This window comes from Oryzias latipes, chromosome 13, assembly GCF_053564925.1.
Source record: "Oryzias latipes strain Hd-rR chromosome 13, Olatipes_Hd-rR_3.1".
Classification (NCBI taxonomy): domain Eukaryota; kingdom Metazoa; phylum Chordata; class Actinopteri; order Beloniformes; family Adrianichthyidae; genus Oryzias; species Oryzias latipes.
Window position 1 is genome coordinate 6,260,129 of NC_136249.1, and position 21,540 is coordinate 6,281,668.

Below are 21,540 nucleotides of genomic sequence, written 5' to 3' on the forward strand. Positions count from 1 at the left end.
TGTTTTACAAGATGTCTGAGAGGCTGAATGAAGGTGTTCAGGTCTCCCAGAAATTTGTATCATTCTCCAGCAATTAAATGAAGAACGCATTGGTAGATGGTGATACTACCATATGTGTTTGATGCTTGTAATTCTAGCCCAGTAAAGATGAGACCCACAGGATTACACCTTTGAACCAAATGTTGTATTTCCTCTTTGAGTCTAAGAACTTGGGGAAAGTGCTTGTGGAATAGACAGAGAAATGGATATTGTCATGGAATCTGTTGACCCTGTGCCACTCCAAGCTTTTCAGAGCAATTATGCAATGGTGACAGCATGAAGGTACAAGTTTGGCATTTGCTAGCTACCAGTGGAGAATGCCTTTGGCCAGTTTGGGGATTGAACCCACGACCTTGGCGTTATTAGCACCACGCTCTAAACCATCTGAGCTAACTGGCCTTTCACAGCATGTTTGCTTGTCGTTAGAGACATGATCAGCAAATAAGTTCTGTTCCAAAAGCAACCCTACAAAACTGTCATATCTCCAGACGTCTCCAATTTAAGAAGTAAACAAATGCTTCTGCCCAGTTTAGAGCTGGGGACCTTTTGCGTGTTAAGCGAACGTGATAACCACTAGACTACAGAAACCTTTCATGTTGCTGGACTTACTTTTTGGATCAGGTAAGAGAATATGAGGAAGAAACATTGCGTGAAAGCCAAAATTTGGAGTTAAATTCTTTATCCATTTCAATTCAACATGAGGTTCCAATGATTTATCTTGGGAATGTGAGCCCGGTTCTATTGCCTTGAGATGAGGAAAGTCTTCCATATGCATGATTAGTAGCTTGAAATAAATGGACAATACTTCCTTCACTCAGTTTTGTATAAGCAATGTCAGACCACGGCATGTTGTGACTTGATTAGTGGAAGGTACATCATGAGCAAAGAAATGCTGTAGCGCTGTGTTTATTGTCTGGTCTACAAATGGTTTGTCTGTATTTCTTTTCATCAAATGAATGTTTCTGCCCAGTTTCGAGCTGGGGACCTTTCGCGTGTGAGGCGAACGTGATAACCACTACACTACAGAAACCTTAGTGGTTGATACTTTAAAATAACACACCTTGTTGATGACTTTAGAGAAAAGAAAGGCCAAGGTATGTGCGTAAAACAACAATTGCGGACGCTCCGAAACCTGTGTGATCTTGTACACTAACAAGTTGTTTTACAAGATGTATAAGAGGCTGAATGAAGGTGTTCGGGTCCCCCAGAAATTTGTATCGTTCTCCAGCAATTAGATGAAGAACGCATTGGTAGATGGTGATACTACCATATGTGTTTGATGCTTGTAATTCTAGCCTAGTAAAGATAAGACCCACAGGATTACTCCTTGGAACCAAATGTTGTATTTCCTCTTTGAGTCTAAGAATTTGGGGAAAGTGCTTGTGGAATAGACAGAGAAATGGATATTGTCATGGAATCTGTTGACCCTGTGCCACTCCAAGCTTTTTAAAGCAATTATGCACTGGTGACAGCATGAAGGTACAAGTTTGGCATTTGCACATGTGCTAGCTACCAGTGGAGAATGCCTTTGGCCAGTATGGGGATTGAACCCATGACCTTGGCGTTATTAGCACCTCGCTCTAAACCATCTGAGCTAACTGGCCTTTCACAGCATGTTTGCTTGTCGTTAGAGACATGATCAGCAAATAAGTTCTGTTCCAAAAGCAACTTTAGGAAACTGTCATATCTCCAGACGTCTCCAATTTAAGAAGTAAACACATGTTTCTGCACAGTTTCGAGCTGGGGACCTTGCGCGTGTTAGGCGAACGTGATAACCACTACACTACAGAAACCTTTCATTTCGCTGGACTCACTTTTTGGATCAGGTAAGAGAATATGAGGAAGAAACATTGCGTGAAAGCCAAAATTTGGAGTTAAATTCTTCATCCTTTTCAGTTCATCATGAGGATCCAATGCTTTTTCTTGGGAATGTGAGCCCGGTGCTATTGCCTTGAGATGAGGATTTTCTTCCATATGCATGATTTGTAGCTTGAAATAAATGGACAATACTTTCTTCACTCAGTTTTGAATAAGCAATGTCAGACCACGGCATGTTGTGACTTGATTAGTGGAAGGTATATCATGAGCAAAGAAATGCTGTAGCGCTGTGTTTATTGTCTGGTCTCCAAATGGTTCGGCTTTATTTCTTTTCATCAAATGAATGTTTCTGCCCAGTTTCGAGCTGGGGACCTTTCGCGTGTGAGGCGAACGTGATAACCACTACACTACAGAAACCTTAGTGGTTGATACTTTAAAATAACACACCTTGTTGATGACTTTAGAGAAAAGAAGGGCCAAGGTATGTGCGTAAAACAACAATTGCGGACGCTCCGAAACCTGTGTGATCTTGTACACTAACAAGTTGTTTTACAAGATGTCTGAGAGGCTGAATGAAGGTGTTCAGGTCCCCCAGAAATTTGTATCATTCTCCAGCAATTAGATGAAGAACGCATTGGTAGATGGTGATACTACCATATGTGTTTGATGCTTGTAATTCTAGCCCAGTAAAGATGAGACTCACAGGATTACACCTTGGAACCAAATGTTGTATTTCCTCTTTGAGTCTAAGAACTTGGGGAAAGTGCTTGTGGAATAGACAGAGAAATGGATATTGTCATGGAATCTGTTGACCCTGTGCCACTCCAAGCTTTTTAAAGCAATTATGCACTGGTGACAGCATGAAGGTACAAGTTTGGCATTTGCACATGTGCTAGCTACCAGTGGAGAATGCATTTGGCCAGTATGGGGATTGAACCCACGACCTTGGCGTTATTATCACCACGCTCTAAACCATCTGAGCTAACTGGCCTTTCACAGCATGTTTGCTTGTCGTTAGAGACATGATCAGCAAATAAGTTCTGTTCCAAAAGCAACCCTACAAAACTGTCATATCTCCAGACGTCTCCAATTTAAGAAGTAAACAAATGCTTCTGCCCAGTTTAGAGCTGGGGACCTTTCGCGTGTTAAGCGAACGTGATAACCACTAGACTACAGAAACCTTTCATGTTGCTGGACTTACTTTTTGGATCAGGTAAGAGAATATGAGGAAGAAACATTGCGTGAAAGCCAAAATTTGGAGTTAAATTCTTTATCCATTTCAATTCAACATGAGGTTCCAATGATTTATCTTGGGAATGTGAGCCCGGTTCTATTGCCTTGAGATGAGGAAAGTCTTCCATATGCATGATTTGTAGCTTGAAATAAATGGACAATACTTTCTTCACTCAGTTTTTTTTAAGCAATGTCAGACCACGGCATGTTGTGACTTGATTAGTGGAAGGTACATCATGAGCAAAGAAATGCTGTAGCGCTGTGTTTATTGTCTGGTCTCCAAATGGTTCGTCTTTTTTTCTTTTCATCAAATGAATGTTTCTGCCCAGTTTAGAGCTGGGGACCTTTCGCGTGTGAGGCGAACGTGATAACCACTACACCACGGAAACCTTAGTGGTTGATACTTTAAAATAACACACCTTGTTGATGACTTTAGAGAAAAGAAGGGCCAAGGTATGTGCGTAAAACAACAATTGCGGACGCTCCGAAACCTGTGTGATCTTGTACACTAACAAGTTGTTTTACAAGATGTCTGAGAGGCTGAATGAAGGTGTTCAGGTCCCCCAGAAATTTGTATCATTCTCCAGCAATTAGATGAAGAACGCATTGGTAGATGGTGATACTACCATATGTGTTTGATGCTTGTAATTCTAGCCCAGTAAAGATTAGACCCACAGGATTACACCTTGGAACCAAATGTTGTATTTCCTCTTTGAGTCAAAGAATTTGGGGAAAGTGCTTGTGGAATAGACAGAGAAATGGATATTGTCATGGAATCTGTTGACCCTGTGCCACTCCAAGCTTTTCAAAGCAATTATGCAATGGTGACAGCATGAAGGTACAAGTTTGGCATTTGCACATGTGCTAGCTACCAGTGGAGAATGCCTTTGGCCAGTATGGGGATTGAACCCACGACCTTGGCGTTATTATCACCACGCTCTAAACCATCTGAGCTAACTGGCCTTTCACAGCATGTTTGCTTGTCGTTAGAGACATGATCAGCAAATAAGTTCCGTTCCAACAGCAACGCTACGAAACTGTCATATCTCCAGACGTCTCCAATTTAAGAAGTAAACACATGTTTCTGCCCAGTTTTGAGCTGGGGACCTTGCGCGTGTTAGGCGAACGTGATAACCACTACACTACAGAAACCTATCATTTTGCTGGACTCACTTTTTGGATCAGGTAAGAGAATATGAGGAAGAAACATTGCGTGAAAGCCAAAATTTGGAGTTAAATTCTTCATCCTTTTCAGTTCATCATGAGGATCCAATGCTTTTTCTTGGGAATGTGAGCCCGGTGCTATTGCCTTGAGATGAGGATTTTCTTCCATATGCATGATTTGTAGCTTGAAATAAATGGACAATACTTTCTTCACTCAGTTTTGAATAAGCAATGTCAGACCACGGCATGTTGTGACTTGATTAGTGGAAGGTATATCATGAGCAAAGAAATGCTGTAGCGCTGTGTTTATTGTCTGGTCTCCAAATGGTTCGGCTTTTTTTCTTTTCATCAAATGAATGTTTCTGCCCAGTCTCGAGCTGGGGACCTTTCGCGTGTGAGGCGAACGTGATAACCACTACACTACAGAAACCTTAGTGGTTGATACTTTAAAATAACACACCTTGTTGATGACTTTAGAGAAAAGAAGGGCCAAGGTATGTGCGTAAAACAACAATTGCGGACGCTCCGAAACCTGTGTGATCTTGTACACTAACAAGTTGTTTTACAAGATGTCTGAGAGGCTGAATGAAGGTGTTCAGGTCCCCCAGAAATGTGTATCATTCTCCAGCAATTAGATGAAGAACGCATTGGTAGATGGTGATACTACCATATGTGTTTGATGCTTGTAATTCTAGCCCAGTAAAGATGAGACCCACAGGATTACACCTTTGAACCAAATGTTGTATTTCCTCTTTGAGTCAAAGAATTTGGGGAAAGTGCTTGTGGAATAGACAGAGAAATGGATATTGTCATGGAATCTGTTGACCCTGTGCCACTCCCAGCTTTTCAAAGCAATTATGCAATGGTGACAGCATGAAGGTACAAGTTTGGCATTTGCACATGTGCTAGCTACCAGTGGAGAATGCCTTTGGCCAGTATGGGGATTGAACCCACGACCTTGGCGTTATTAGCACCACGCTCTCAACCATCTGAGCTAACTGGCCTTTCACAGCATGTTTGCTTGTCGTTAGAGACATGATCAGCATTAAGTTCCGTTCCAACAGCAACGCTACGAAACTGTCATATCTCCAGACGTTTCCAATTTAAGAAGTAAACACATGTTTCTGCCCAGTTTCGAGCTGGGGACCTTGCGCGTGTTAGGCGAACGTGATAACCACTACACTACAGAAACCTTTCATTTTGCTGGACTCACTTTTTGGATCAGGTAAGAGAATATGAGGAAGAAACATTGCGTGAAAGCCAAAATTTGGAGTTAAATTCTTCATCCTTTTCAGTTCATCATGAGGATCCAATGCTTTTTCTTGGGAATGTGAGCCCGGTGCTATTGCCTTGAGATGAGGATTTTCTTCCATATGCATGATTTGTAGCTTGAAATAAATGGACAATACTTTCTTCACTCAGTTTTGAATAAGCAATGTCAGACCACGGCATGTTGTGACTTGATTAGTGGAAGGTATATCATTAGCAAAGAAATGCTGTAGCGCTGTGTTTATTGTCTGGTCTCTAAATGGTTCGGCTTTATTTCTTTTCATCAAATGAATGTTTCTGCCCAGTTTCGAGCTGGGGACCTTTCGCGTGTGAGGCGAACGTGATAACCACTACACTACAGAATCCTTAGTGGTTGATACTTTAAAATAACACACCTTGTTGATGACTTTAGAGAAAAGAAGGGCCAAGGTATGTGCGTAAAACAACAATTGCGGACGCTCCGAAACCTGTGTGATCTTGTACACTAACAAGTTGTTTTACAAGATGTATGAGAGGCTGAATGAAGGTGTTCAGGTCCCCCAGAAATTTGTATCATTCTCCAGCAATTAAATGAAGAACGCATTGGTAGATGGTGATACTACCATATGTGTTTGATGCTTGTAATTCTAGCCCAGTAAAGATGAGACCCACAGGATTACACCTTTGAACCAAATGTTGTATTTCCTCTTTGAGTCTAAGAACTTGGGGAAAGTGCTTGTGGAATAGACAGAGAAATGGATATTGTCATGGAATCTGTTGACCCTGTGCCACTCCAAGCTTTTCAGAGCAATTATGCAATGGTGACAGCATGAAGGTACAAGTTTGGCATTTGCTAGCTACCAGTGGAGAATGCCTTTGGCCAGTTTGGGGATTGAACCCACGACCTTGGCGTTATTAGCACCACGCTCTAAACCATCTGAGCAAACTGGCCTTTCACAGCATGTTTGCTTGTCGTTAGAGACATGATCAGCAAATAAGTTCCGTTCCAAAAGCAACCCTACAAAACTGTCATATCTCCAGACGTCTCCAATTTAAGAAGTAAACACATGCTTCTGCCCAGTTTCGAGCTGGGTTAGGCGAACGTGATAACCACTACACTACAGAAACCTTTCATTTTGCTGGACTCACTTTTTGGATCAGGTAAGAGAATATGAGGAAGAAACATTGCGTGAAAGCCAAAATTTGGAGTTAAATTCTTCATCCTTTTCAGTCCATCATGAGGATCCAATGCTTTTTCTTGGGAATGTGAGCCCGGTGCTATTGCCTTGAGATGAGGATTTTCTTCCATATGCATGATTTGTAGCTTGAAATAAATGGACAATACTTTCTTCACTCAGTTTTGAGTAAGCAATGTCAGACCACGGCATGTTGTGACTTGATTAGTGGAAGGTATATCATGAGCAAAGAAATGCTGTAGCGCTGTGTTTATTGTCTGGTCTCCAAATGGTTCGGCTTTATTTCTTTTCATCAAATGAATGTTTCTGCCCAGTTTCGAGCTGGGGACCTTTCGCGTGTGAGGCGAACGTGATAACCACTACACTACAGAAACCTTAGTGGTTGATGCTTTAAAATAACACACCTTGTTGATGACTTTAGAGAAAAGAAGGGCCAAGGTATGTGCGTAAAACAACAATTGCGGACGCTCCGAAACCTGTGTGATCTTGTACACTAACAAGTTGTTTTACAAGATGTATGAGAGGCTGAATGAAGGTGTTCAGGTCCCCCAGAAATTTGTATCATTCTCCAGCAATTAGATGAAGAACGCATTGGTAGATGGTGATACTATCATATGTGTTTGATGCTTGTAATTCTAGCCCAGTAAAGATAAGACCCACAGGATTACTCCTTGGAACCAAATGTTGTATTTCCTCTTTGAGTCTAAGAATTTGGGGAAAGTGCTTGTGGAATAGACAGAGAAATGGATATTGTCATGGAATCTGTTGACCCTGTGCCACTCCAAGCTTTTTAAAGCAAATATGCACTGGTGACAGCATAAAGGTATGAGTTTGGCATTTGCACATGTGTTAAATACCAGTGCAGAATGCCTTTGGCCAGTATGGGGATTGAACCCACGACCTTGGCGTTATTAGCACCACGCTCTAAACCATCTGAGCTAACTGGCCTTTCACAGCATGTTTGCTTGTCGTTAGAGACATGATCAGCAAATAAGTTCCGTTCCAACAGCAACGCTACGAAACTGTCATATCTCCAGACGTCTCCAATTTAAGAAGTAAACACATGTTTCTGCCCAGTTTCGAGCTGGGGACCTTGCGCGTGTTAGGCGAACGTGATAACCACTACACTACAGAAACCTTTCATTTTGCTGGACTCACTTTTTGGATCAGGTAAGAGAATATGAGGAAGAAACATTGCGTGAAAGCCAAAATTTGGAGTTAAATTCTTCATCCTTTTCAGTTCATCATGAGGATCCAATGCTTTTTCTTGGGAATGTGAGCCCGGTGCTATTGCCTTGAGATGAGGATTTTCTTCCATATGCATGATTTGTAGCTTGAAATAAATGGACAATACTTTCTTCACTCAGTTTTGAATAAGCAATGTCAGACCACGGCATGTTGTGACTTGATTAGTGGAAGGTATATCATGAGCAAAGAAATGCTGTAGCGCTGTGTTTATTGTCTGGTCTCCAAATGGTTCGGCTTTATTTCTTTTCATCAAATGAATGTTTCTGCCCAGTTTCGAGCTGGGGACCTTTCGCGTGTGAGGCGAACGTGATAACCACTACACTACAGAAACCTTAGTGGTTGATACTTTAAAATAACACACCTTGTTGATGACTTTAGAGAAAAGAAGGGCCAAGGTATGTGCGTAAAACAACAATTGCGGACGCTCCGAAACCTGTGTGATCTTGTACACTAACAAGTTGTTTTACAAGATGTCTGAGAGGCTGAATGAAGGTGTTCAGGTCCCCCAGAAATTTGTATCATTCTCCAGCAATTAGATGAAGAACGCATTGGTAGATGGTGATACTACCATATGTGTTTGATGCTTGTAATTCTAGCCCAGTAAAGATTAGACCCACAGGATTACACCTTGGAACCAAATGTTGTATTTCCTCTTTGAGTCAAAGAATTTGGGGAAAGTGCTTGTGGAATAGACAGAGAAATGGATATTGTCATGGAATCTGTTGACCCTGTGCCACTCCAAACTTTTCAAAGCAATTATGCAATGGTGACAGCATGAAGGTACAAGTTTGGCATTTGCACATGTGCTAGCTACCAGTGGAGAATGCCTTTGGCCAGTATGGGGATTGAACCCACAACCTTGGCGTTATTATCACCACGCTCTAAACCATCTGAGCTAACTGGCCTTTCACAGCATGTTTGCTTGTCGTTAGAGACATGATCAGCAAATAAGTTCCGTTCCAACAGCAACGCTACGAAACTGTCATATCTCCAGACGTTTCCAATTTAAGAAGTAAACACATGTTTCTGCCCAGTTTCGAGCTGGGGACCTTGCGCGTGTTAGGCGAACGTGATAACCACTACACTACAGAAACCTTTCATTTTGCTGGACTCACTTTTTGGATCAGGTAAGAGAATATGAGGAAGAAACATTGCGTGAAAGCCAAAATTTGGAGTTAAATTCTTCATCCTTTTCAGTTCATCATGAGGATCCAATGCTTTTTCTTGGGAATGTGAGCCCGGTGCTATTGCCTTGAGATGAGGATTTTCTTCCATATGCATGATTTGTAGCTTGAAATAAATGGACAATACTTTCTTCACTCAGTTTTGAATAAGCAATGTCAGACCACGGCATGTTGTGACTTGATTAGTGGAAGGTATATCATTAGCAAAGAAATGCTGTAGCGCTGTGTTTATTGTCTGGTCTCTAAATGGTTCGGCTTTATTTCTTTTCATCAAATGAATGTTTCTGCCCAGTTTCGAGCTGGGGACCTTTCGCGTGTGAGGCGAACGTGATAACCACTACACTACAGAATCCTTAGTGGTTGATACTTTAAAATAACACACCTTGTTGATGACTTTAGAGAAAAGAAGGGCCAAGGTATGTGCGTACAACAACAATTGCGGACGCTCCGAAACCTGTGTGATCTTGTACACTAACAAGTTGTTTTACAAGATGTCTGAGAGGCTGAATGAAGGTGTTCAGGTCCCCCAGAAATGTGTATCATTCTCCAGCAATTAGATGAAGAACGCATTGGTAGATGGTGATACTACCATATGTGTTTGATGCTTGTAATTCTAGCCCAGTAAAGATGAGACCCACAGGATTACACCTTTGAACCAAATGTTGTATTTCCTCTTTGAGTCAAAGAATTTGGGGAAAGTGCTTGTGGAATAGACAGAGAAATGGATATTGTCATGGAATCTGTTGACCCTGTGCCACTCCCAGCTTTTCAAAGCAATTATGCAATGGTGACAGCATGAAGGTACAAGTTTGGCATTTGCACATGTGCTAGCTACCAGTGGAGAATGCCTTTGGCCAGTATGGGGATTGAACCCATGACCTTGGCGTTATTAGCACCACGCTCTCAACCATCTGAGCTAACTGGCCTTTCACAGCATGTTTGCTTGTCGTTAGAGACATGATCAGCATTAAGTTCCGTTCCAACAGCAACGCTACGAAACTGTCATATCTCCAGACGTTTCCAATTTAAGAAGTAAACACATGTTTCTGCCCAGTTTCGAGCTGGGGACCTTGCGCGTGTTAGGCGAACGTGATAACCACTACACTACAGAAACCTTTCATTTTGCTGGACTCACTTTTTGGATCAGGTAAGAGAATATGAGGAAGAAACATTGCGTGAAAGCCAAAATTTGGAGTTAAATTCTTCATCCTTTTCAGTTCATCATGAGGATCCAATGCTTTTTCTTGGGAATGTGAGCCCGGTGCTATTGCCTTGAGATGAGGATTTTCTTCCATATGCATGATTTGTAGCTTGAAATAAATGGACAATACTTTCTTCACTCAGTTTTGAATAAGCAATGTCAGACCACGGCATGTTGTGACTTGATTAGTGGAAGGTATATCATTAGCAAAGAAATGCTGTAGCGCTGTGTTTATTGTCTGGTCTCTAAATGGTTCGGCTTTATTTCTTTTCATCAAATGAATGTTTCTGCCCAGTTTCGAGCTGGGGACCTTTCGCGTGTGAGGCGAACGTGATAACCACTACACTACAGAATCCTTAGTGGTTGATACTTTAAAATAACACACCTTGTTGATGACTTTAGAGAAAAGAAGGGCCAAGGTATGTGCGTAAAACAACAATTGCGGACGCTCCGAAACCTGTGTGATCTTGTACACTAACAAGTTGTTTTACAAGATGTCTGAGAGGCTGAATGAAGGTGTTCAGGTCCCCCAGAAATTTGTATCATTCTCCAGCAATTAAATGAAGAACGCATTGGTAGATGGTGATACTACCATATGTGTTTGATGCTTGTAATTCTAGCCCAGTAAAGATGAGACCCACAGGATTACACCTTTGAACCAAATGTTGTATTTCCTCTTTGAGTCTAAGAACTTGGGGAAAGTGCTTGTGGAATAGACAGAGAAATGGATATTGTCATGGAATCTGTTGACCCTGTGCCACTCCAAGCTTTTCAGAGCAATTATGCAATGGTGACAGCATGAAGGTACAAGTTTGGCATTTGCTAGCTACCAGTGGAGAATGCCTTTGGCCAGTTTGGGGATTGAACCCACGACCTTGGCGTTATTAGCACCACGCTCTAAACCATCTGAGCAAACTGGCCTTTCACAGCATGTTTGCTTGTCGTTAGAGACATGATCAGCAAATAAGTTCCGTTCCAAAAGCAACCCTACAAAACTGTCATATCTCCAGACGTCTCCAATTTAAGAAGTAAACACATGCTTCTGCCCAGTTTCGAGCTGGGTTAGGCGAACGTGATAACCACTACACTACAGAAACCTTTCATTTTGCTGGACTCACTTTTTGGATCAGGTAAGAGAATATGAGGAAGAAACATTGCGTGAAAGCCAAAATTTGGAGTTACATTCTTCATCCTTTTCAGTTCATCATGAGGATCCAATGCTTTTTCTTGGGAATGTGAGCCCGGTGCTATTGCCTTGAGATGAGGATTTTCTTCCATATGCATGATTTGTAGCTTGAAATAAATGGACAATACTTTCTTCACTCAGTTTTGAGTAAGCAATGTCAGACCACGGCATGTTGTGACTTGATTAGTGGAAGGTATATCATGAGCAAAGAAATGCTGTAGCGCTGTGTTTATTGTCTGGTCTCCAAATGGTTCGGCTTTATTTCTTTTCATCAAATGAATGTCTCTGCCCAGTTTCGAGCTGGGGACCTTTCGCGTGTGAGGCGAACGTGATAACCACTACACTACAGAAACCTTAGTGGTTGATACTTTAAAATAACACACCTTGTTGATGACTTTAGAGAAAAGAAGGGCCAAGGTATGTGCGTAAAACAACAATTGCGGACGCTCCGAAACCTGTGTGATCTTGTACACTAACAAGTTGTTTTACAAGATGTATGAGAGGCTGAATGAAGGTGTTCAGGTCCCCCAGAAATTTGTATCATTCTCCAGCAATTAGATGAAGAACGCATTGGTAGATGGTGATACTATCATATGTGTTTGATGCTTGTAATTCTAGCCCAGTAAAGATAAGACCCACAGGATTACTCCTTGGAACCAAATGTTGTATTTCCTCTTTGAGTCTAAGAATTTGGGGAAAGTGCTTGTGGAATAGACAGAGAAATGGATATTGTCATGGAATCTGTTGACCCTGTGCCACTCCAAGCTTTTTAAAGCAAATATGCACTGGTGACAGCATAAAGGTATGAGTTTGGCATTTGCACATGTGTTAAATACCAGTGCAGAATGCCTTTGGCCAGTATGGGGATTGAACCCACGACCTTGGCGTTATTAGCACCACGCTCTAAACCATCTGAGCTAACTGGCCTTTCACAGCATGTTTGCTTGTCGTTAGAGACATGATCAGCAAATAAGTTCTGTTCCAAAAGCAACGCTACGAAACTGTCATTATCCAGACGTCTCCAATTTAAGAAGTAAACACATGTTTCTGCCCAGTTTCAAGCTGGGGACCTTTCGCGTGTTAGGCGAACGTGATAACCACTACACTACAGAAACCTTTCATTTCGCTGGACTCACTTTTTGGATCAGGTAAGAGAATATGAGGAAGAAACATTGCGTGAAAGCCAAAATTTGGAGTTAAATTCTTCATCCTTTTCAGTTCATCATGAGGATCCAATGCTTTTTCTTGGGAATGTGAGCCCGGTGCTATTACCTTGAGATGAGGATTTTCTTCCATATGCATGATTTGTAGCTTGAAATAAATGGACAATACTTTCTTCACTCAGTTTTGTATAAGCAATGTCAGACCACGGCATGTTGTGACTTGATTAGTGGAAGGTATATCATGAGCAAAGAAATGCTGTAGCGCTGTGTTTATTGTCTGGTCTCCAAATGGTTCTGCTTTATTTCTTTTCATCAAATGAATGTTTCTGCCCAGTTTTGAGCTGGGGACCTTTCGCGTGTGAGGCGAACGTGATAACCACTACACTACAGAAACCTTAGTGGTTGATACTTTAAAATAACACACCTTGTTGATGACTTTAAAGAAAAGAAGGGCCAAGGTATGTGCGTAAAACAACATTTGCGGACGCTCTGAAACCTGTGTGATCTTGTACACTAACAAGTTGTTTTACTAGATGTATGAGAGGCTGAATGAAGGTGTTCAGGTCCCCCAGAAATTTGTATCATTCGGAAGGACTTCCGGTGTTGTCGAATGGAGTAGACGTGTGTGTCCGAGCTCCCCACCTTTATTGACTTCTACTAAGCCACCTAACTAATTAGTTAAAAATTTGCCCTACAACAACTAATTCAACGGATCACCTAAGTAATCATGTCCAAAAAAACCAGAAGAGATGAACAGGAGAAGGAGGAAGCGGCCGGTATTAGCGCATTCACTGCTGTCCTGACTGCTAAGCTAGCGGAAACTAAGTCCGAGCTTCTTGCTGAAATAAAGGACACATACGCAAGGTACGAGGCCAGACTGAGCACTGTTCAGGCCGCAGTTGATGACCATACAGAACGCATTGCCCACTTGGAGCAGTCTGCAGACTCTACTAGCATCGACGTGACGGAGATGAAGACCACGCTTTCAGCCATTGCGGCTGAAAACGCTAAGCTAAAGGCTAAGCTGACTGATCTCGAAGGCCGGAGCCGCCGCAACAACATTCGGATCTTTGGATTACCCGAAAATATTGAAGGGCCTACACCAACAGTTTTTTTTTCGCAGCTGCTTTTTGAAGTGCTTGGTGCTGACGTTCTCTCATCTCCTCCGGAATTAGACCGTGCACACCGCTCACTAGCTGCTAAGCCAGGGCCCGCCGGTAAGCCGAGGCACGTCGTGATATGCTTTCACCGCTTTCAGACTCGTGAGCTGGTGGTGCGGACGGCTCGCAGACTTCGGGGCAATCTCTCCTACAAAGGCTCTCCGATCCATATCGTGGAGGATTACTGCCCGGAGGTTTTGGAGCAGCGCGGCCAGTATCGTGATGTTATGAGGAAGATTTACCAGCTGGGCCACAAGCCTGCTCTGAGGTACCCAGCTAAGCTGTTTGTCGTGATGGAGGATGGCTCCAGGAAACATCTTCCCTCGGTGAAAGATGCTGCCGATTTTGTCTCTCGTCGCTGCCGAGATGATGGTGACCGGTCCCTTCCTGAATCCAACTAGTAACAATACGTGACCTGTCAAGAAGGCTGTTGCTACTGTCTAAATGACTGCCACCTCAGGACCTAAGCTAGTTATTATTTTTTATTTTATTTTATTTTATTTTATATATAAATATTTTTAATTGCTTATTTACTTTTTTCTTTTGAAGTAGCTATAATTATTTTACTCACACTTTTCTAAGGGTAATTTTGACTTCTGTTATTGGGGCAATTATAATGTGCCTTTAAACTTGGGGATTTGGAGGACTTTGGACGAAAGAGGGAAGTCCCGTGGTTAGGTGTTGACACCGTTGTGCAATGGACACTTGTTTCTTGTTTTCATGTATATATGGGGATGTTCAGGCCAAGCTTATTATTTCATTTTATTATTATTATTATTATTTATTTTTTTTTCTTCTTTTTTTTTTTTTTTTTTTTTTTTCTTCGTTTCACTCAGATTTCCTTACAGAGACCAGCCGTGCTCTTCCAACCTACCATGTCCACGCCCATCACTTTAATTAAAGATCTTGTTTGAGGTATGTCTTCTATAAACATAAATAACAGATTCAGACTTATTTCGTGGAATGTGAAGGGGCTGGGGAATGCTACAAAACTGGGGCGAGTAATGACCCACTTAAATCGCCTTAAAGGAGATATTTATTTTCTCCAGGAAACTCACATGCCCAATAAGGAAGTTGTGCGACTTAAAAAACATTGGGTGGGGGAAGTCTTTCACTCCACATTTAATTGCAGGGCCCGTGGTGCAGCCATAATTTTCCATAAGGATCTTCCTTTTATTGCAGAAAAGTCAGTGCTAGACCCGAATGGCAGATATGTAATAGTTTCTGGGAAGATTCAACTAACATCCTTTCTATTCATCTGTGTTTACGGCCCTAACTGGGACGACAGTGCTTTTGTTAAAAAACTTTTTTCATCTTTTCCAGATCTCCAAAATCACTATATAATTATGGGTGGTGACTTTAATTTTGTGCAGGATCCGCAGCTTGATCGATCTTCTAACACTTCTGCCCCCCCTACTAGAGCAGCCAAAATGCTATCGACTCTCTCTCAACAGTTCGGTATTACTGACCCATGGAGGCATAAATTCCCGGGGGGAAAATCGTTCTCATTCTTCTCTCATGTTCATCGCACCTTTTCTCGTATTGACTTTTTTCTTTTAGATGTACGACTTCTGTCTAATCTGGTTTCTGTCGACTATCACGGTATAGCTATATCAGACCATTCTCCGGTTTCTCTTGATCTGGCCATACTCTCCCGGCCTCGCCTGTTGAACCAGTGGAGGTTCAATGCCGTCCTCCTAGCTGAGGAATCCTATAAAGAGTTTATACAATCACAACTAACTCTATTTTTTGAATTTAATGACCTGCCAGAAACAAATAGAAGCAATCTCTGGGAGGCCTCAAAGGCGTACATTAGAGGTCAACTGATTTCTTTTATTTCTAATAAGAGGAAAGTGGAGTCTGCTCGTACAAATTTACTTCTGAACGACATCAAGGACACAGACCAATTATTAGCTGCTAGTTTTGATCCAGACTTGTATAAGAAACGACTCGCACTACAGACAGAGCTTGATCTTATCTCTACCACGGAGGTCAGAACGCTGCTGCTTAAATCCAGACAACGTTTCTATGAATCGGGTGACAAGGCGGGGAAGCTTCTTTCATACCAGGCAAGGGCTGAGGCATCTTCTAGGCTTATTCCAGCAATATTATCTCCAGCGGGTGTGACGATCACAGACCCAGTTAGTGTAAACGAGACATTTGCGAAGTTCTACTCGACTCTTTATACATCTGAGTGTCCACACTCTCCAGATCTTGCGCTTGATAAAATTACTTTTCCACGTGTCACTGATGAGGATGCTGAAATTTTAGGTAAACCCATCACTACGGCAGAAGTCTCTGAGGCCATCAAATCACTCCAAAGTGGTAAGGCACCTGGCCCTGACGGTTTTACCACTGAATACTACAAAACCTTTTCCTCCGTGCTTAGCCCCTTCTTAAAAGATATGTATAATGAAGCCTTTCTCTCCGGCTGCCTTCCAAACACTCTCTCAGAAGCCACAATATCTCTTCTCCTTAAGAAAGACAAAGACCCTCTACTTTGCAGCAGTTACAGACCCATTTCCCTTCTCAATGTTGACTTTAAAATTCTGTCTAAAATTCTGGCTTCCCGTCTACAATGCGTTTTGTCTACCATCATAAATTTGGACCAGACAGGTTTCATGCCGGGCAGATTATCGTCGTGTAATACTAGACGCCTTTTTAACATAATTTCTTCGCCTTGCTCTGTAATGCCTGAGGTCATTCTCTCTCTTGACGCAGAAAAAGCCTTCGATCGGGTCGAGTGGAGCTTTCTATTTAACATTCTATCCCGATTTGGACTGGGGGGAGGGTTTGTCGACTGGGTTAAACTGCTTTACTCTTCCCCCAAAGCTTCAGTTCGCACTAACAATACGTTTTCTCCTTCCTTTTCTTTACATCGTGGCACAAGGCAGGGCTGTCCTCTTTCTCCTTTGTTGTTTCTTCTGGCTATTGAACCATTGGCCATCTGGTTACGCTCAGAAGCAGCCTTTATTGGCATCAAGCGTCTAGGCACAGTTCATAAGGTCTCGCTATATGCGGATGATCTTTTGCTTTACGTTTCAGACCCTATCACCTCCGTTCCCATCATCCTTAATATCCTACAAGAGTATAGCAATATATCTGGCTACAAACTTAATTATCAGAAGAGCGAACTTTTGCCTATCAATGACCTAGCCCGAATGATCCCTTCCTCTACTTTTCCGTTTCGGTGGTCACCTGGTGGGTTCAGATATCTAGGCATCCAGGTCACCCCATTATTGTCTGGGCTCTACCATACAAACTTTACCCCCCTGATTGACAGGACAGAGAGGGATTTTTTACGTTGGTCAGCTCTGCCGATCTCGCTTGCAGGTCGGGTTATTCTGGTCAAAATGGCCGTCCTTCCCAGGTTTCTTTACCTATTCCAACATCTTCCAATCTTCCTAGGCAAATCATTTTTTGACAAGCTAGACAGGACCGTTTCATCATTTTTATGGTCGGGCAGGCCGGCTCGTATCCGAAAATCAGTCTTACAAGCCCCGAAGGATGAGGGAGGACTGGCCCTGCCAGTCCTAAGATTTTATTATTGGGCAGCAAACATCCAGAAACTTCTTTTCTGGATGAACGATGACAATGAGGCCATTTCAAGCTGGACTCAGCTGGAAGGGAAATCTTCAGAATTTTGTCTGCGCTCAATACTGTGTGCACAGCTTCCCCTTCCCAGTGTCCATACCTGCCCAGTGGTGTCCACTTCTTTGAAAATCTGGAGTCAATTCAGGAAACATTTCGGCCTTATAAATTCCACAGTCCTCACATCAGTCTACAAAAACTGCAGATTCGATCCGTCCAAAACAGATCTGTCATTCAAACTATGGCACAGGAATGGGATTAAATCAATCTCTGACTTATACACTAACAATGTATTTTCCTCATTTGAACAATTGTCAAAGAAATATGCCCTCCCGAATCAGCATCTCTTCCGTTTCTTCCAGATCAGGGACTATGTTAAAAAACTGTTTCCTCATTTTCCAAATCGCCCACCAGAAACTCTTCTGGATGTTCTTCTCTCCAAAGACCCTTTTGTTAATGGATGCATTTCAAGCGTTTACAAGTCAATTTGGACAGCATCCTCAAAGCCGTCCGATACTGTCAAAACTGCGTGGGAAGACGGTCTAAACCTTAACATTACGGAACAACAATGGAGGTCGGCATTGTCTCTTGTCCATTTGTCCTCTATTTGCGCCCGCCATAGATTGATTCAATGTAAGATTGTTTATAGGGTCCATTACACCAATGCCAGACTGGCCAAAATCTATCCTTCTATTAGTGATGCCTGCAGCAGATGCCATCTCTCTCCTGCCAATCATGCCCATATGTTTTGGTCATGCCCAGTGATCGCAGCTCTTTGGACAGATGTATTTGATACACTAACGAGGGCTTACAGATACACCGTCACACCAAATCCCATGTCGGCAATATTTGGTCTCCCCCCAACTTCAGACACGCCGAGTGCACTAAAGCGGGCCGTTGCATTTACCACCCTATTAGCACGCAGGCTGGTCCTGCTGAACTGGAAGCTCCCCCGTCCCCCTTCGCATGTCCGCTGGGTCCGCGAGGTGCTTTACAATCTCAAACTTGAGAGGCTTAGGTACTCACTTCATGGCTCACTCAGGGTGTTTCATGAGACCTGGAGCCCTTTCCTACAATATGTGGACTCCTTGACATTTCCTCACAATCTGGAGGCTGACTGAGCACCAGTGCAACAAAAAGCCACTGCTGTTACCCTGGTTTTCTCACTTATTACTACGTATTTAATTACCTTTTTTTTTTTTTTTTTTCTGGACGTATTTCTTATTTTAAAAAAAAAGAAAAAAGAAAAAAAAAAGCCCAAGTGGTTTGTGTTTTTTATTTATTTACTTTTTTATTTTTTATTTATTTATTTTATTTATTTATTTTTTTTTTTTTTGTGTCTGACTTGGCCTCTGGGGGTTGTTGACGGGGGTGGGTGGGACGGGTTGACATGTGAGTGTTTATTTTTACACATTGCCTTTTTTACATTTCATTTTACACTCTGTATGTCTGTTTAATACAGAAAATGTTCAATAAATAAAGTTATAAAAAAAAAAAAGAAATTTGTATCATTCTCCAGCAATTAGATGAAGAACGCATTGGTAGATGGTGATACTACCATATGTGTTTGATGCTTGTAATTCTAGCCCAGTAAAGATAAGACCCACAGGATTACTCCTTGGAACCAAATGTTGTATTTCCTCTTTGAGTCAAAGAATTTGGGGAAAGTGCTTGTGGAATAGACAGAGAAATGGATATTGTCATGGAATCTGTTGACCCTGTGCCACTCCAAGCTATTTAAAGCTATTATGCACTGGTGACAGCATGAAGGTACAAGGTTGGCATTTGCACATGTGCTAGCTACCAGTGGAGAATGCCTTTGGCCAGTATGGGGATTGAACCCACGACCTTGGCGTTATTAGCACCACGCTCTAAACCATCTGAGCTAACTGGCCTTTCACAGCATGTTTGCTTGTCGTTAGAGACATGATCAGCAAATAAGTTCCGTTCCAAAAGCAACGCTACGAAACTGTCATATCTCCAGACGTCTCCAATTTAAGAAGTAAACACATGCTTCTGCCCAGTTTAGAGCTGGGGACCTTTCGCGTGTTAAGCGAACGTGATAACCACTAGACTACAGAAACCTCTCATGTTGCTGGACTTACTTTTTGGATCAGGTAAGAGAATATGAGGAAGAAACATTGCGTGAAAGCCAAAATTTGGAGTTAAATTCTTTATCCATTTCAATTCAACATGAGGTTCCAATGATTTATCTTGGGAATGTGAGCCCGGTTCTCTTGCCTTGAGATGAGGAAAGTTTTCCATACGCATGATTTGTAGCTTGAAATAAATGGACAATACTTTCTTCACTCAGTTTTGTATAAGCAATGTCAGACCACGGCATGTTGTGACTTGATTAGTGGAAGGTACATCATGAGCAAAGAAATGCTGTAGCGCTGTGTTTTTTCTCTGGTTTCCAAATGGTTCGTCTTTATTTCTTTTCATCAAATGAATGTTTCTGCCCAGTTTCGAGCTGGGGACCTTTCGCGTGTGAGGCGAACGTGATCACAACTACAACACAGAAACCTTAGTGGTTGACACTTTAAAATAACACACCTTGTTGATGACTTTAGAGAAAAGAAGGGCCAAGGTATGTGCGTAAAACAACAATTGCGGACGCTCCGAAACCTGTGTGATCTAGTACACTAGCAAGTTGTTTTACAAGATATATGAGAGGCTGAATGAAGGTGTTCAGGTCCCCCAGAAATTTGTATCGTTCTCCAGCAATTAGATGAAGAACGCATTGGTAGATGGTGATACTACCATATGTGTTTGATGCTTGTAATTCTAGCCCAGTAAAGATAAGACCCACAGGATTACTCCTTGGAACCAAATGTTTTATTTCCTCTTTGAGTCTAAGAATTTGGGGAAAGTGCTTGCGGAATAGACAGAGAAATGGATATTGTCATGGTATCTGTTGACCCTGTGCAACTCCAAGCTTTTTAAAGCAATTATGCACTGGTGACAGCATGAAGGTACGAGTTTGGCATTTGCACATGTGTTAGCTACGAGTGCAGAATGCCTTTGGCCACTATGGGGATTGAACCCACGACCTTGGCGTTATTAGCACCACGCTCTAAACCATCTGAGCTAACTGGCCTTTCACAGCATGTTTGCTTGTCGTTAGAGACATGATCAGCAAATAAGTTCTGTTCCAAAGCAACACTACAAAACTGTCATATCTCCAGACGTTTCCAATTTAAGAAGTAAACACATGCTTCTGCCCAGTTTAGAGCTGGGGACCTTTCGCGTGTTAAGCGAACGTGAGAACCACTACACTACAGAAACCTCTCATGTTGCTGGACTTACTTTTTGGATCAGGTAAGAGAATATGAGGAAGAAACATTGCGTGAAAGCCAAAATTTGGAGTTAAATTCTTTATCCATTTCAATTCAACATGAGGTTCCAATGATTTATCTTGGGAATGTGAGCCCGGTTCTATTGCCTTGAGATGAGAAAAGTCTTCCATATGCATGATTTGTAGCTTGAAATAAATGGACAATACTTTCTTCACTCAGTTTTGTATAAGCAATGTCAGACCACGGCATGTTGTGACTTGATTAGTGGAAGGTACATCATGAGCAAAGAAATGCTGTAGCGCTGTGTTTATTGTCTGGTCTCCAAATGGTTCTGCTTTATTTCTTTTCATCAGATGAATGTTTCTGCCCAGTTTCGAGCTGGGGACCTTTCGCGTGTGAGGCGAACTTGATAACCACTACAACACAGAAACTTTAGTGGTTGATACTTTAAAATAACATACCTTGTTGATGACTTAAGAGAATGGAAGGGCCAAGGTATGTGCGTAAAACAACATTTGTGGACGCTCTGAAACCTGTGTGATCTTGTACACTAACAAGTTGTTTTACAAGATGTATGAGAGGCTGAATGAAGGTGTTCAGGAACCCCAGAAATTTGTATCATTCTCCAGCAATTAGATGAAGAACGCATTGGTAGATGGTGATACTATCATATGTGTTTGATGCTTGTAATTCTAGCCCAGTAAAGATAAGACACACAGGATTACTCCTTGGAACCAAATGTTGTATTTCCTCTTTGAGTCAAAGAATTTGGGGAAAGTGCTTGTGGAATAGACAGAGAAATGGATATTG

The 21,540-nt window shown here is 42.0% G+C and overlaps 1 protein-coding gene, 1 long non-coding RNA gene and 15 other non-coding genes across 17 annotated transcripts in view; all 17 read right to left on the reverse strand.

The window, feature by feature from the left end:
• LOC101159213 (dehydrogenase/reductase SDR family member 13) overlaps positions 1-21,540 on the reverse strand; it is a 336,613-nt gene that overhangs the window by 194,802 nt on the left and 120,271 nt on the right. The gene's annotated exons all lie outside the window — the stretch shown is intronic.
• Positions 997-1,069, reverse strand: trnav-cac (transfer RNA valine (anticodon CAC)). The gene has a single exon. It is a non-coding gene; the product is annotated as a tRNA-Val (tRNA).
• Positions 2,202-2,274, reverse strand: trnav-cac (transfer RNA valine (anticodon CAC)). Its single transcript has one exon. It is a non-coding gene; the product is annotated as a tRNA-Val (tRNA).
• On the reverse strand, positions 4,170-4,242 carry trnav-aac (transfer RNA valine (anticodon AAC)). The gene has a single exon. It is a non-coding gene; the product is annotated as a tRNA-Val (tRNA).
• Positions 4,612-4,684, reverse strand: trnav-cac (transfer RNA valine (anticodon CAC)). The gene has a single exon. It is a non-coding gene; the product is annotated as a tRNA-Val (tRNA).
• On the reverse strand, positions 5,374-5,446 carry trnav-aac (transfer RNA valine (anticodon AAC)). Its single transcript has one exon. It is a non-coding gene; the product is annotated as a tRNA-Val (tRNA).
• Positions 7,000-7,072, reverse strand: trnav-cac (transfer RNA valine (anticodon CAC)). The gene has a single exon. It is a non-coding gene; the product is annotated as a tRNA-Val (tRNA).
• On the reverse strand, positions 7,763-7,835 carry trnav-aac (transfer RNA valine (anticodon AAC)). Its single transcript has one exon. It is a non-coding gene; the product is annotated as a tRNA-Val (tRNA).
• Positions 8,205-8,277, reverse strand: trnav-cac (transfer RNA valine (anticodon CAC)). Its single transcript has one exon. It is a non-coding gene; the product is annotated as a tRNA-Val (tRNA).
• trnav-aac (transfer RNA valine (anticodon AAC)) lies at positions 8,968-9,040 on the reverse strand. Its single transcript has one exon. It is a non-coding gene; the product is annotated as a tRNA-Val (tRNA).
• trnai-aau (transfer RNA isoleucine (anticodon AAU)) lies at positions 9,982-10,056 on the reverse strand. Its single transcript has one exon. It is a non-coding gene; the product is annotated as a tRNA-Ile (tRNA).
• On the reverse strand, positions 10,172-10,244 carry trnav-aac (transfer RNA valine (anticodon AAC)). The gene has a single exon. It is a non-coding gene; the product is annotated as a tRNA-Val (tRNA).
• On the reverse strand, positions 11,798-11,870 carry trnav-cac (transfer RNA valine (anticodon CAC)). Its single transcript has one exon. It is a non-coding gene; the product is annotated as a tRNA-Val (tRNA).
• On the reverse strand, positions 12,560-12,632 carry trnav-aac (transfer RNA valine (anticodon AAC)). Its single transcript has one exon. It is a non-coding gene; the product is annotated as a tRNA-Val (tRNA).
• trnav-cac (transfer RNA valine (anticodon CAC)) lies at positions 13,002-13,074 on the reverse strand. The gene has a single exon. It is a non-coding gene; the product is annotated as a tRNA-Val (tRNA).
• LOC144996769 (uncharacterized) lies at positions 15,761-18,929 on the reverse strand. The gene is made up of 2 exons (XR_013659596.1): positions 18,489-18,929; positions 15,761-18,452 (listed from the first exon to the last, which is right to left on the reverse strand). It is a non-coding gene; the product is annotated as an uncharacterized LOC144996769 (long non-coding RNA).
• Positions 21,089-21,161, reverse strand: trnav-cac (transfer RNA valine (anticodon CAC)). The gene has a single exon. It is a non-coding gene; the product is annotated as a tRNA-Val (tRNA).